The following is a 15,361-nucleotide window of genomic DNA, read 5'->3' as shown; positions in this document are numbered from 1 at the left end:
TCTTGTTCTTGTTATTTATTAAATTTTTTCATATTTGTTGTTATCTTGTGCCGTGTGAGTAATTTTTTACTATGTTCCCTTAGGCAAAAAAATTTGGTGTTCTTTTTTGTTAGCGCTTTGTAAAAAATATCTCAGAGATCTTTATATTTATTTTCTAAGACTTTCTTGTCTGGTTGAAGTTCTGCGATTTCTTCTTCTAAACATTTTAATTGTATTTGTGTATTACCTTGATATTCTTCCATAATAAATAATTCCCCACATAATCAGACAACATCGTTTTCAATTTTTAAGAATCAAAAGATTTTTAAATTTTATTTTACAAAATATTTAATCCAAAATGTTGACTTAAGTAAGGAATTCATAGTTCACAATTTCATTATTCTCCAACTCATCTCTTTTGTTATTATTAAATGCAAAAAAATACAATAGATTCACTAAAATATAATAATACTCCTTTTTTTTTAACACAAGTTAAATTACTCTAGCTGCCCGTATTTAAATCTTTTTTATACTATATAAAAGTACCTTTTTAGAAATTTTATAAATTACTTCTTTGTTATAAATTTTTTATTTATCTCTTTTCATATATATATATATATATATATATTTGTTGTAAAATCAGTTTAATGAATATTGTTGTATTAGCCTCGAGCCTTTTGAACTCTTATGTGAGTATACCTTGGTACCAACAACTTCACAGACGGAGAGAAAGTTGAATTATTTCTTCATATATATATATATGAAATTTTAATTTTCACTTTTTAATTAAGTTTATCTTTTATTAAACCCCTTCAAAATTGAAAAGGCAAGATGAAATTGGTGGATGTACGGATGCAGCTTACCAATTGATTTTCCATATGGTAGCGAAGGGCATTTGTATAGCTGGTTGTAAGGATAGATATGATAGCGTCTTAATTGTACTGAGCTGAAAGGGGAAAATCAAGGCCAATTCTAGTTTGTTGATTTGTGATGTATTATTTCATCTTTCCCTACCTCAACAATACCATGACCAAAGAATGGTTGCGGTAAGTTAAACCCAATGGAAGCATATTGGATGCAGTCTATGTCAAGCCCCGAATTCTTCAATATATTTCAAATTTCCTTTTTTCTATCAGAACGATTGGGTCGCTTAAGATAGCGATGGTCGTACAACATAAGTAGCTGTATCAACAACTACACTTAAATGGTAAAAACATTTTTAAAAAACTACAAGCAAAAACTATTGGAAGTAAGTGGTGTTGGGATTGTAATTGATGGTAGACAATTATATGGTCTAGTGGCAAATTCGAATTGGCTCTCATAATGGTACACACAGGTCGATTAGAATTTACTATGCAGACACAATTGTGGCATGCAATTTTATCTATATATATATAAAATGAAATTATATTTTAATGTTTATGAGATTAAGAGTAGTCTGTGGGATCATTAGTTGCTTGTTTTTCACCTTTGGCAATTCAATCATTTTCTTATTCAAATTGATGATGAGCTGGCCCAACCTTCCAACAATCCCCTCGCTGAAAAGACAATGCCAAGAAATCGATGCTAATATATATATATATATAACTCTAGAATCAATCTTCAAATATATTTTTTTGAATTTCTTCTGGTAGCAAATAATTCTTCTCACCGCACACTTTCAAAAATAGCTTGTGGCTCGATTTTGGTCAAAGACCAGAATTAGAAAAACTTTGAACACTGTGTGACAAAATTCCATATTAGATCGAGTCTTTATTTTAAGTGTGGTGAATCATTAGTATCAAAAAGTGGCTTTGATAACCAATGATATGAACAAAGTTTGTTATTATACAAAATGTTTAAAATATAAAGAATTTTATGTGGAAAATATATAAATTGTATATAAGTAATTGCTAGTAGAAAATATGATATTTATTGTGCAATGATGGTCCATTATATATAGCTAGGCGAGAGTGCCCTTTTGTAAGGAGTCATGCATTTTGTGTTGAAAAACAAAGTAGAGTGTAGACTATGATTAATTTCTTTTCTTGATAATTACTTGTGAATGTTATCTGTTTTCTTATTATTTATTATGTTCTCTTCATCAATAAATTATACAAATGTTCAAAACAAAAGGATCACAAAGAGACAAGAGACACCAAAAATTAGACTCCAAGCTAGGGAAAAACCCCACAAGGGGGAAAGCCCAACAATCATTCTCTTATAGAATCAGATAAAAATGAGATATCGAAGACTGATACCAAGACCCAAAATTCCACCACAATTCCAGCTCTCAAAATCCCGAAGAGAGAAAAACTCTTACTCAAAAGCCCGAGCCTGTTTCACCACTTATCAGCAGTTACGTAGTAGCAAGTCACTTGTGCAACAAATTTGCAGCAACTGCTTGAACTCAACCCACAACCTCTCCTTTTGCCTTCTCAATGTTGTCTTTCACCTTCAACTTTCTCTAGAGCTCAAACAAGACTTCGGATGAGAGAAAATGAGAGAAGTTTCAAACAATTTTGAATTTTTTATGCCACCCAAAGTCGTATTCTTGTTATGATGGTGAATATTGAATGATGTAAGTGAGATGAAATGAGAGGGTACTTTTGTAATCATGAACTTGATATGACACTAACTGACTCTCCAACCAACTGACATGATTGACTTGACACCAACAACTAATTTATGATAACCAATTTCCCATGACATGACCATTTTTTACACAAATATTTACAATGATCCTTTGACTAAATTTAACCCTTTTGTAAAAATACCCCTTAGACTATGAGACTCATCAAACCATAAGTTAAATTTTACAAAATACCCTAACACTATGATCCCTATATTATAGGACCCTAACACAACTGAAAAGGGCAACCCCAACTCCGTAGTACTCTAGAGAAAGCGTTCTAATTTTATCAGGTAGCTCCAACTCCTCAAAAGATGCTCCTATTCCTTGTTTTACCAATACCCATTAGAAGGACGCTCCAATGCCCTGCAAACTCCAACTTGCCCTAGCACCACCCTACCACCTTGAAGTGTTTCCAGGATCCAACCTAAAGGTGACTTCAACCATCTTCCTAGCACCACCCAACCACCCAAAAAATGATAATAGATTAAGCTTAACTAATATGGGATCCCTTACCAAGATAATGACCCACTTACATAAAAAAATAGAACAATGACATTCCAAAACTCTTACTATAAAGCCCTGACAAATCCATTACTACAAGTTTTCAACTGATGACAAGTGACTTCTTCATGCCAAATTGTTGTATTAATAAATCCAATGAGATGAATGATGAAATGGTTTTGCCCTTATTGTTGATTATGATACCCTAAAAATGTTGGACTAGAATAACCCTTTATTGTTGCATATTGATTGGTTAACCAGACCTTTAAAACCCTAGATGATAAAAACATTTACAAATAATGAAATCCCTTACTATAAGATATGCGATTCTTTCTTCCAGATGGTCAATGAAGCAATGATGACAATAGATTCCCTGTAGTCATTCCCTTCATGATGAGAATGTTGGAAGATATTCCACTGTAGAATTCTACCAATCTGAGACCACTATACAAGAGGATTTATTTCAAATGATGAAACCCTTGTCGCAGAATGAAAATAAAGCCCTTACTGTTGGATTGTATAAGCTTTGCCACCAAACCTTGAACATTGTAACAAAAGTGATCGTTGTAGCCATGTTGATGATGTAATTTGATTCCAATATATGAGGAGCCTTAACTATGGGACCCCTTCCTGTAAGTGCTAAAATTCTTAGTGATGGGACTGTGACATGTGAGGATGCCCTGACTTCAGCATAACTTCCTTCTTCAAAGTAAAAAGTGCTTGGAACAAATATGACTGAGAGAGGTTGTTCCCAAATATAGATGGACCAATACTAGTAATTTGCAAATTATTGATTGTTTCAAATTTAAACCATTGACTGATTGCAAAGAATGAGCATTGCTAAATTGTAGTTTCTTGTATGTACATGTCATATTTATTTCAAAAATATATGTATAGAATATTTCTCAGGATGTTGGAGATATCACGTCATAGGTTATACAAGCCTGCAAAGTATTGATGTAAACTCTTAGTTTTAGTCTTGGTCAATCCACAATTATGTCATCCTTCAATGTTTCAATCAATCTTCAAAATGTTTTGTTGTTACAAGACCAACACTCTTAGAAATGGCACAGTGATCTTATGTTGCAAGGATAAAGCATTTATAGTGTTTAATTGGAAAACTTCGTTAGCTCTTGTAGCCTAAAAATGACCGCAAAACAGTCACAGATATGATGTCCTAGGAAAATACAAAGATTATGAGGCTCAAACGGATCTCATTCCTTCTTGATTTATTTCCAGATCAAAAGTACACAAATAATGATTCATTCTTTGACTAACTGAGAGAAAATGATTAGACTTTATAATAGTGAGAATATAGGCCTGCACGTCCTTGAAGACCCGGTTTCAATCCTCAGAGATTGATATACTCGAAAATTGAAAGTTTCCAAATGGTGTATGTCTTATCCACAAGGCTGTAGGGATTATTTTCATAATACTTCGCTTATGCACATCACAATCCTCATAGTTATGTATGGAACCTTGCCCTAACAGGGGGCTGCAATACTCCAGAAGGGTGGTGCGTCTATTTTCCAGATAATATCCCATACAAAGTTGTGGCTAGGTCTATAATCAGTTTCAAAACTTCGTTGCCATAGACCTCTAGTTGATGCCCTAGTGAGGGTCGAATAGAAGTTTTGCTCAAACCTTGGATAATCCAATAATTTCAGTCATTTACCTACAAAAGAAACCTAGCCAAGCGAATCCCAAAATAAAACAAAACAAAAAACCAAGCCCTAGCCTCTCTTCTGATATGATCAATGCTCCTCAGGGCCAACTAGTTCAAACCTTTAATTTCAAGATCCTTCGAATTGCATACCTTGGAGGAAGGATGAAACTCATTTTTATAGATTTCGAAGGGGCTGCATAAGGGAACCAAAAATTCGATTTTGGAGGGAGAAACATTTAGAATTAAAATTGATGGAGCCAAAAAAACCTTTGGAAAGATCAATTTGGGTTATGTGGGCTACTTGATTTTGAAATAAGAGTGAAAACCCTTCATACATTAAACTTTGAGATAAATATCCATAGGTAACCCATAATGCCAATTAATTTAATCATTAGTGGAGAACCACATTCCTTGATCATTTGATTTTAGCAAAGAGGAGTTGCCACATCATTGTGCTTTGGAGTTTTTGCCAATAGGTTGGGGTCTTCAATTTCAAATGAGAATATTTATCGAACTATGAAGGCACTTGTGGTGTGCCACATACCATTGGAATCGGCTTGATGAGGAGAATCCATCAAGAATAATATTGACTCGAAAAACCATAATTTTCCATGTCATTTTGGTCGACAAAAGAAGGGCTCCACTGGTTGTTGCTTAGGTTGACATCGATGGCAACCATAGTTCATCAATCTCCCCCTTTGGTATTGATGGAAACACAAGTACTCCCCCTGTGCATTCACTGCTCCCCCTTACTCCATGTTATTTATATTTCTATCCTACTTTCTCTCCCCCTTTGACATTGATGGCAAAGGGTGATTCCCCCTAACAACCTGCCTGTTGTTGTGGCAAAGGGTGATTCCCCCTAACAACCTGCCTGTTGTTGTGTGTTTGTAACCTGCCTCTGCTCCCCCTATCTACTTGGCTAGATAAAATGCATTTCAATGTGAACTTGGGAGTATCCAAAGTTTTTGTCAAAGCTACTCAAATGTCTCACGCAACAACAATTTGGTGAAGATGTCGTCACCTTTTACTTCCTTTATCCAAGCTGCTCACAGACAAAATGATATTTGATAGAAATGTGTTTTGTTTTGGAATGCATGACTAGATTCTTGGAGATACTAATGACATTGGTGTTGTCACAAAACATTGCAATGGGTTCATCCACCTTCACTTGCAGATTCTGTAACATTTGTTTCATCCAGAGGACCTAAGTACAACACGTTGTTGTTGCAGTATATTTTGCTTTTTACTCAACCACAATACAAGATATCCACCAAAGTAAAACGTTGCTCCACTGGTGCTCTTGCAATCATCAAGGCAACCCGCCCAATCTGCATCAGTATAATTTGTAATAACTAATTTATTCCCTTTATGATACCATAGACCAAAATCAATTGTCCCTTTAAGATATATGAAGATCCTTTTTACAACAAGGACATGAGATTCTTTTGGTGTTGCTTGGAATCGTGCAACATGTCCAACTGTGTGCATCACATTTGGTCTAGAAGTTGTCATGTATAATAGGCTACCAATCATAGATCAATTAATCTCTAGTCAACTTCCTTAGACTCATCATCCTTTCTTAGTCTACAACCTATCACCATGGGAGTGTTGACTAGTTTGCAGTCCTCCATTCAAAATTTCTTCAACATATCTATGATGTACTTAGATTGAGAGATGAATATTCCATTTTCTTCGTGAGAAATTTGAAGTCCCAAAAAGAAAGTCAATTTTCCAGGCAAAGACATCTCAAATTCCTTCCATGTCTCCAAAAAAAATCGTGCTTAACCTGTCATCATCATTGCCAAAGATGATATCGTCCACATATACTTATATAAGTGTCAATTTGTCGTGCTCAATCTTAAAATATAGGTTGTTGTCTACAGTTCCCTTTTTGAAACCTTCTTGCTGCAAATATTTTCCAAGAGAGCATACCATGCTCTTGGGGCTTGCTTGAGACCATACAATGCTTTCTTTAACCTGTCGACATAGTCCATCTTATCAATAAGTATAAATCCTTTGGGTTGCTCTATGTAAACTTCTTCTTCCAATTCTCCATTTAGGAAGGTTGATTTGACATCCATCTGATATACTTTGATATTTCTAGAACAAGCATATGCCAAAAACATTCAGATGGCTTCCATTCGAGCTATGGGAGAGAAAATCTCTTCAAAATCAATTCCTTCTACCTGTGCATATCCCTTACAAACCCATCTGGATTTATTCCTAGTAACCTATCCATTTTCATTCATCTTGTTCCTGAAGACCCTTGCTTTTGGTGGAGTACCCAACAAATATGCCTTTATCCAATCGGGAATCTAACTTTCCAATCTCTTGGTCATCCCTCTTTATGTAGCATTTGTTCCCGAAGACCTTGAAGTGCTTGAGATTGGCTAGTCTTCCTTTCCATAAGTCATAAGGATTTTTGTTGCTATTACTCCTCAGCATTCCTCTGTTCAAAATATGAATTGTGGCTTCAACTGCTTGGACCCAAAATATGTTACTTAACTTTAAGTCACCCAACACGGTCCTGGCCATTTCAGCTACAATCTTGTTCTTTCTTTCTGCTACTCTGTTTTGCTGAGTGTCCTAACCGCTGAGAATTGCCTTTTAATGCCATGTTCTTCACAGTAGTGTTGAAACTCTTTAGATGTAAACTCACCTCCATTGTCCAATCTTAAGCATTTGATCTTTAGATCAATTTCATTTTCAACCATTTCTTTATATATCTTGAAATGATAGAACACTTTTGACTTCTTCTTTATGTAGTTGATAGTTGTCATTCAAGTATAATCATCAAAACAATATAAAGTATATATCACCTTTCAACATTCTAGTTCTCATAGGTCCACATAAGTTAGTGCGCACTAGCTCTAATGGATTTGAGGTAGAATGTTTCTTGGTCCTAAATTCAACTCTGGTTTTCATTCCATCCTGACAATGTTTTCAGATGTTGTTTGTCGGTTTTGTTATTTATGGCATTTCTTTGACACCTTCCTTCTTGGTAACCTTGAAAAGGTTGTCAAAGTGAATGTGACCCATTCTTTTGTGCCATACCCAACTTTCATCTTCCTTTCCTATGCAACATGTTTCTTTCCAATTGTATCTAGATAATATAGGTTGTTATGTCCCCAAGATGTTGTAGCTGCCACTTTACCTGTCTCTTTCTTCCTTATTTCACACCTTTTGGAATAAAAAAGAACCATCTGCCCCTGATCACACATCTAACTCAGGCTCAACAAGCTATGATTCAAATTTTCAATGAGCAAAGCATTTTCTGCTTTGGCACCTTTACCTCCAAGCTTGACTATTCCCTTTCCTAAAAATTTGTATGATCCATCATTTCTGAATGATATTGTTCCATCTTTTTCCTTTTGTAAGTTTGTAAACTTGTCCTTGTCTCTTTTCATATGCTTTGAACAACTACTATCAACTAACCGTTCATGCTTCTTTCATTTTGCAGTGAAGGCAAGGTTGCATATCTCATCTTTCCTTTTCCATACCTTTGAAGAAGCATTAATTATGGTTGTCTCTTTTAAGGAGCTCTTATCCACCAGTCTTGTGTTGAATGTCCAAAATTATTACACTTATGTCATTCAACTTCATTATTCAGTAATGCAAAGGTATTGTAGTTTTGATTGTGATCTTCACAAGGTCTCCTAACATGGTTATCATAGTTTCTTTTGTTTCATGAATAAAAAAATCCAAGGAAAATAATTTGATACCTGGAGGATGAGAATCTTCTTGGTGGTGCACTTCTCCATGAGCCTTCCTGCGAATTGTCTATTAGTTATTGCTTGAGCATTCTTCTAGTTGGTTGATCTTGAGTCAAAGATGACTATTGCTTGTTGACAGTGTCAGCATAACCTTTTTGTTCATCTTTATTCCTGTCATGGAGCTTGATCCCTTAACAAAGTTTTTATTATACCATAACCCGGTTTGTCATCACATGACCTTTTATTTCCAATGATCTCTTGCATTATTTTTGAGTTGTTCATGAAATTATGTTGCACATTATTCTTTTGGGCTTTCTTTTAGAGGCAGACTATTTTTCTTCCAGTTTTTCTCTCATCTTGGAGATTTCTTCTAATTCCTTGTTGAGCGTTTCTTCATTCTGCTTTGCTTCTTCTAATTGAGTTTTCAGATCAATAATGATCTTTTCAGAGTCCCTAGATTGTTCATTTATCTTATTTATTTACTTTCTCAATTTCTTGACATTTTTCTATTTTGCCTTCAAATCATCAAGAGAACCTATCAATTCGCCTTTTAGGTCAACTTCTCCTTCCACATTTTCTTCATATTCATCTTCATTTTCAAAATCCATGAACAATACATGTTCTGGATCACTTTCGCTATCACTATCTTTGTCAGATGTAGAATTGTCTTCCTTAGAGTAGAATCTTTTCTTAGGCATTTTCTTTTTACCTTGTTTCTTGTTCCCCTTTTGATTTTTCTTTTTCTTGGGAGCTTCATCTTCTTCATCATTGTCAGATAGTTTTGCATAGGGGCATTTTGAAGAAAAATGACCAATTCTTCCACAACTAAAACATTTTAGAGGGAGCTTACCTTTGTACTTGTCGGTTCCTCTCTTGAGCTTTCTTACAAGATTGTCTACTTTTTCATCTGAGTCATCATTATTGCTTTGGCTGGACTTTTATGTTGATTCTTGCTTGTTCTTTCTTGTCTTCTTTGAGGCCTTGAATGTTGCTTCACTTGTAGATGGCTCTTCCTATTCAATCCTCATTTCATAAGTTCAAAGAATCTCGTGTAGCTCATCCACGCTAAGGTTGTTTAAGTCTAATCTATCTTTTAAGACATAAACTTTAGGATTAAATCTTGTCGGAAGAGATCTCAGGACCTTTTGTACAATAACCTTTTTATCTGTTGGTTCTCCGTCCTTCCAAGGCATTTATTACTTCATCCATACGTTGGAAGTACGCTGCAATGTTCTTGTCTTCTTTCATCTTTAGTTTCTCAAATTGAGCTCCACATATTTGAAGTTTTGCTTCTTTGACATTTGAGTCTCCTCCATATATGTTTTGAGGTTTTGTGTTAGTTTTTGGTAGCATCGGAAGTGCTTTAGCCTTGAAAACTGGTGGAGAGGCTAAGGCATATGAGTTCTAAAGGACCTAGAAATCATTTGGAGAAATTCCACCCAGATTCTATTTTATTAAATAATTAATATTTTTAATGGAGTTCCTAAGTCTAAACTTAGGGAAATTAAAATATTAATGGGCATTAATTGAAATATGGGTGAGAATGATCTAGAAGGCGGATCAAGTCATGTTTTAATTTTAGTCGTTGAATAGAGACTTAATTTCGGTTGTTGAAGACTCGACAAGAAAAGTATAAAATGGAGGTTGGGATTCATTTGGAAACACATACAGAGAGATTGAGGAAATCGATTTTCTGAGGTGAGAAGTTCTCAAGAGGAAAATCGATTAGGGAGATCTTGCAGCTGAGGGGCAGAGAGAATCCATGAGAAGGACTTTCCAGAAAATACAGAACAGAGAGGCGAAGAGAACTTGCAGAGAGGCAGCGCAGTAACCGCGAGAGCTGACTCAGAAAAGTTGTCTGTCACGCAGAATCCAAAACTGCCGGAACAATTGAAATTATCGGGAACTGCTGAATTGTCGAGAACTGTCGGGAGAGTTGATGCAGAGGCAGTGCAGTTTCCGGGAGAGCTGATGCAGAGGCAGTGCAATTGCCGGGAGAGATTATGCAGAAAAGTTGTCTGTCACGCAGATTCTAGAACTGTCGGAATAGTCGAAACTATCGGGAACTGTCAAAACTGTTGGAACTCTCGGGAACTGTTGAAACAACCGGGAGAGATGACACAGAGGTCAGAGAAGGTGACATAGGAATGACACATATCCAACGCAGAAATAGCCAAGGTTAGCCACTCTTGTGCCTGATCAGCAAGAATTATGCCAGGTGAAGTGAGGTAAAACTCACTCAGATTTTCTGCCAGTATTTCTCTCTGTAAAGGATTACTAGATGAGCATCCTAGATTTGTATTCAGATATTTCTCCTGCATAATAATAAACCCTCAGAGCTGTTGCACCGTTTTTCCCACATTGGGTTTTTCCAGGGACTATTGTGTCCAAAAATAAGTGTGTCCTATGTATCTTGTTCTTTGCTATAGTTTTTGTTTCATGAGATCAAATAGTTAATTAGTGGAGGTTGCGGAAGTAATTTGCTTTAGTATTCAGAAGAATAACTTGATGAATGTAATTTAAAAATTATGTAGGTGAAGTAGATTTAGATTTGTTGCAGTAAGGGTTCATTTGAGTCTGGGAATTTTCACATGGTATCAGAGCATTGATTTTGAAATAGGAAGAGCAGATCCAGTGTTGAGCAATGAGGATGAAAGATGCACTTGGCAGCAATTCGAATTCCCTTGAAGGGATTGCACAGTCATTGTCAGGAAGCAGATCCGAGGAAATCTCTCTCTAAGTGAGATGACAGATAGGTACGATTTCTAGTTTGTGAGTTTGCAGAGGCAGAGGGAGTGACACAGAGCCTCAGCGCAATGCTTGAAGGGCACAATTTCTGCTGGGGAAAAAATCTGCTGGAAAAGAACAAAGACACATAGAAGGGGAATTTTCTCCTCAGAGAACTTTCTGCCATAAAGTTCGAATTTCTCACTTGTTGAGCAGTGTTATGCAGTGACTAGAGGAGTTAGTTCGACAATTGGGTAAGATGGCATCGCAGGGGCTTAGAGATCAGGACAGGTTGGAAGGAGCTTCCAACTATGTCATATGGAAGACCAGAATCATAGTTGTTCTAGAGGAACATGATCTCAAGGCAGCATGTAGGTGGACATTGTTGTTAGAGCACTTTCCTTGCTAAGAGGGAGTGTTAGTTTTTGGTAGCATCAGGAGTGATCTAGCTTTGAAAATTAGTGGAGAGGCTAAGGCACATGAGTTCTAAAGAACCCAGAAACGATTTGGATAAATTCCACTTGGGTTGTATTTTATTAAAATAATTAATATTTTTAATGGAGTTCCTAAGTCTAAACTTAGGGAAATTAAAATATTTATAGGTATTAATCAAAATATGGATGAAAATGATCTAGAAGGTGAATCAAGTCACGTTTTAATCTCGGTTGTTGAAGACTCAACAAGAAAAGTATAGAATGGAGGCTTGGGGTTCATTTGGAAACACACACAGAGATTGAGGAAATCGATTTTCTGGGGTGAGAAGTTCTTAAGAGGAAAATCGATTGGGGAGATCTTGCAACTGAGGGGCAGAGAGAATCCGGGAGGACTTTATGGAAAATACAGAACAGAGAGGCAACACAGTAGCTGGGAAAGTTGATGCAGAAAAGTTGCTTGTCACGCAGAATCCAGAACTGTTGGAATAGCCAAAACTGCTGGGAACTACCAAAACAACCGGGAGAGCTGACGCACAAGCAGTGCAGTAGCCGGGAGAGCTGACGCAGAAATGTTGTCTGTCACATAGAATCTAGAACTTTCGGAACAACTGAAACTGTTGGGAACTATCAGAACAGTTGGGAGAGATGACGCAGAGGGCAGAGAAGGTGACACAGAGCCAGCGTAGAAATACACTAGGTTAGCCAGTCTTGTGCCAAATCAATCAGAATTTTGCTAGGTGAAATGAGGTAAAACTCACTAAGATTTTTCGCTGTAAAGGATTGCTAGATGAGCATCCTAGATTTTTTTTCAGATATTTCTCCTGCATAATAATAAACCCTCAAAGTTGTTGCACCGGTTTTCCTGCATTGGGTTTTTCCAGGGAATATTGTGTCCAAAAATAAGTATGTCCTATGCATCTTGTTCTTTTCTCTAGTTCCTGTTTCATGAGATCAAATATTTAATTAGTGTAGGCTACAGAAGTAATTTGCTTCAGTATTCAGAAGAATAACTTGATGAATGTAATTTAAAAATCAAGTAGGTGAAGTAGATTCAAATTTGTTGCAGTAGGGGTTCCTTTGAGTCTAGGAATTTTCACAGTTTGCCCCAAAGTTCCTTACCTGTTTTACAACCCAACACCTTAACATAGAAAAATTCAGTGAGTCCACTCATAATTGTATTCTTGTCTTTGGCATCATACTCGACAAGTTTCTTACCTTTTTCATCTGTTGGAGGAGAGGCTTTTGCATCATAGCCTGTGTCGACTATCTCCCAAATATCATATCATTGTGCAAGTATATATACATGCATCCTTCCACTCTATAGAGCATAGTTTTTCCCATTAAATAGAGGGATTCCATTCTCGGTGCACTCCATGATCTCCCTTCAATGGTTAGATTGATTGTACAGGGACCTGCTTTGATACCAATTGTTGGAAATACTAAGAGGGAGGTGAATCAGCGTATCACTTACAACTAGTTAATTCATATTTTTAGAGCATTAATTATCTTCAACAATAAATATAAAACAATAGTGCACAAAATCAAGACAATAGACATAAATTTTTAGGTGGAAACCCTTCTAGGAGAAAAGCCATTGAACACTTCTCTAATAATTTTATGAGTACATCAATACTTCAACTCCAACTGAAAAGGGAAGCCCCAACTCCCTAGTACTTATAGAAAGTGTTTTAGTTTTATCAGGTAGCTCCAACTCCTAAAAGGATGCTCTTGCACCCTATTTACCAACACCCACTAGAAGGATGCTCCAACACCCTACAAGCTCCAACTTGCCCTAGCACCACCCTACCACCTTGAAGTGTTTTTAGGCTTCAACTGTTATGAAACCAGCTCACAAAAAGATAGAAAATATAGATCAATGCCTTAGAATTCAGCCTCTTCGAGGGGGAAACCTCCTTTACATTACACAAATGAATGATTCTTTGATAATTCAAATGACAAATCCTTTTTTCTATATATAAGAGTCTAAGGAGTCACAATATAACCCAGCCGACCTAACAATAATAATATAAAGGCACAAAAATAACAATAGAGGGATTCTAATGGGCACAATAATAACAATATGGGGACAATAGGGGCACAACAATATTAATTAGGGATACAACTACAATAGTAATGGGGTAATCACTAGTATTATAAGGACCTAACATACCCCTCTCCTTCAAAAAAGTGTTGTCCTCAACGTTTGAATAGTTCTGGATGATTCTGCATAAAATTCTCATCCTCCCATGTGGAATCTTCAGCGGATAAGTTCTTCCACTTGATGAGATACTCCGAAATTGATCGACTTCGTAGCTGTCGAGTTCTTGTTTCTGTGACTGCTTCCAGTTCCAATATAATTTTTCCTTCCTCGTCAAGTTCTGGCAATATTGTTTGAACTGGGAGCTTGTCGCCTATAACCTTCTTTAAACATGAAACATGGAAAACTGGGTGCACTCGAGAAGCTGCAGGAAGCTCCAATTTGTATGCCATAGTACCAATCTTTTGCAACACCTTGTACAGACCATAATACTTTGGTGATAATTTATTATCCTTCTTAGCTTGCTTGAGGTACATTTGTTTATATGGTTGTAGCCGTAGGAATACCCAATCACCTACATCAAAACTTCTTTCGCTGCGATGTTGATCTGCCTGTTGTTTCATTCTATTTTGCGCCAACATGAGGTTCTCCTTTAAGAGTTGGACGACTTGTTGTTGATGCTCGATGTGATGTTCCACTGCTTGAACCTTAGAATTTTCTCTTAAATTTGATGCGATGGATGGTGGCTGATATCCATAAAGTGCCATAAATGGGGTCATTTTTGTTGCTATATGGAAGGAAGTGTTATACCACCATTCAACCAGAGACAACCATTTGATCCATTGTGTTTGTTTATCAGATACAAAGCAATGAAGATATCCTTCCAAACATTTGTTTACTATCTCAGTTTTCCCATCATATTAAGGATGATAAGATGAGCTATGAGCTAACTAAGTACCAAGACAAGAAAATAATTATGTCCAAAAATTTCTGGTGAAAATGGGATCCCTGTCACTTACAATAATCTTTGGGTTTCCATGTAGCTTTTGAATTGTTTCTGTAAATGCAGTAGAAACTGTACTGGCTTTTAATGGATGTGATAATGCACAAAAGTGTGCATACTTGGTAAGTCTTTCAACTACCACCATGATGACACTCTTTCCCTCAAACTTGGGTAAACCTGTGATAAAATCCATTGAAACCTCCTCCCAATGTTGGTTTGGAATGGATAAAGGTTGTAATAGACCCGGGTCTTAATTGTTCCAACTTTATTTTGTTGGCAAACCAAACATTCCGCCACAAACTTTTGAATATCCGATTTAAGGCCATCCCAAAAATATTCCTTCTTAACCCTGTGGTAAGTTTTTAAAAATCCTGAGTGCCCTCTTAAGGGAGAAGTGTGCAATTCCATAAGAATCTTATGTTTGAGTTGGGAATTATTACAAAGGTATAAGTGATATTTGTACCATAACGAATCATTTTGCCAGCTAAATGTATCAGATGTACTGGAGTCTTGTTGTAACTTTCGAATAAGTGCCCACACTTCTTCATCATTCTTCCATTCCTCCCTTGCTTCGTTTATCCAATCCGGTTGGATAATAGAAATGGCACACAACAATGCTTCCACATCCTAATCCTTTCTTGAGAGTGCATCTGCCACCACATTTTGCTTCCCTTTTTTGTAAA

The sequence above is a fragment of the Pinus tabuliformis genome, chromosome 5_2 (genome assembly GCF_031772625.1).
Source record: "Pinus tabuliformis cultivar Carrire ecotype Pingquan chromosome 5_2, CPIR1, whole genome shotgun sequence".
NCBI classification, from domain to species: domain Eukaryota; kingdom Viridiplantae; phylum Streptophyta; class Pinopsida; order Pinales; family Pinaceae; genus Pinus; species Pinus tabuliformis.
The sequence above is the reverse complement of the archived record's forward strand: the minus strand, read 5'-3'. Positions refer to the sequence as shown.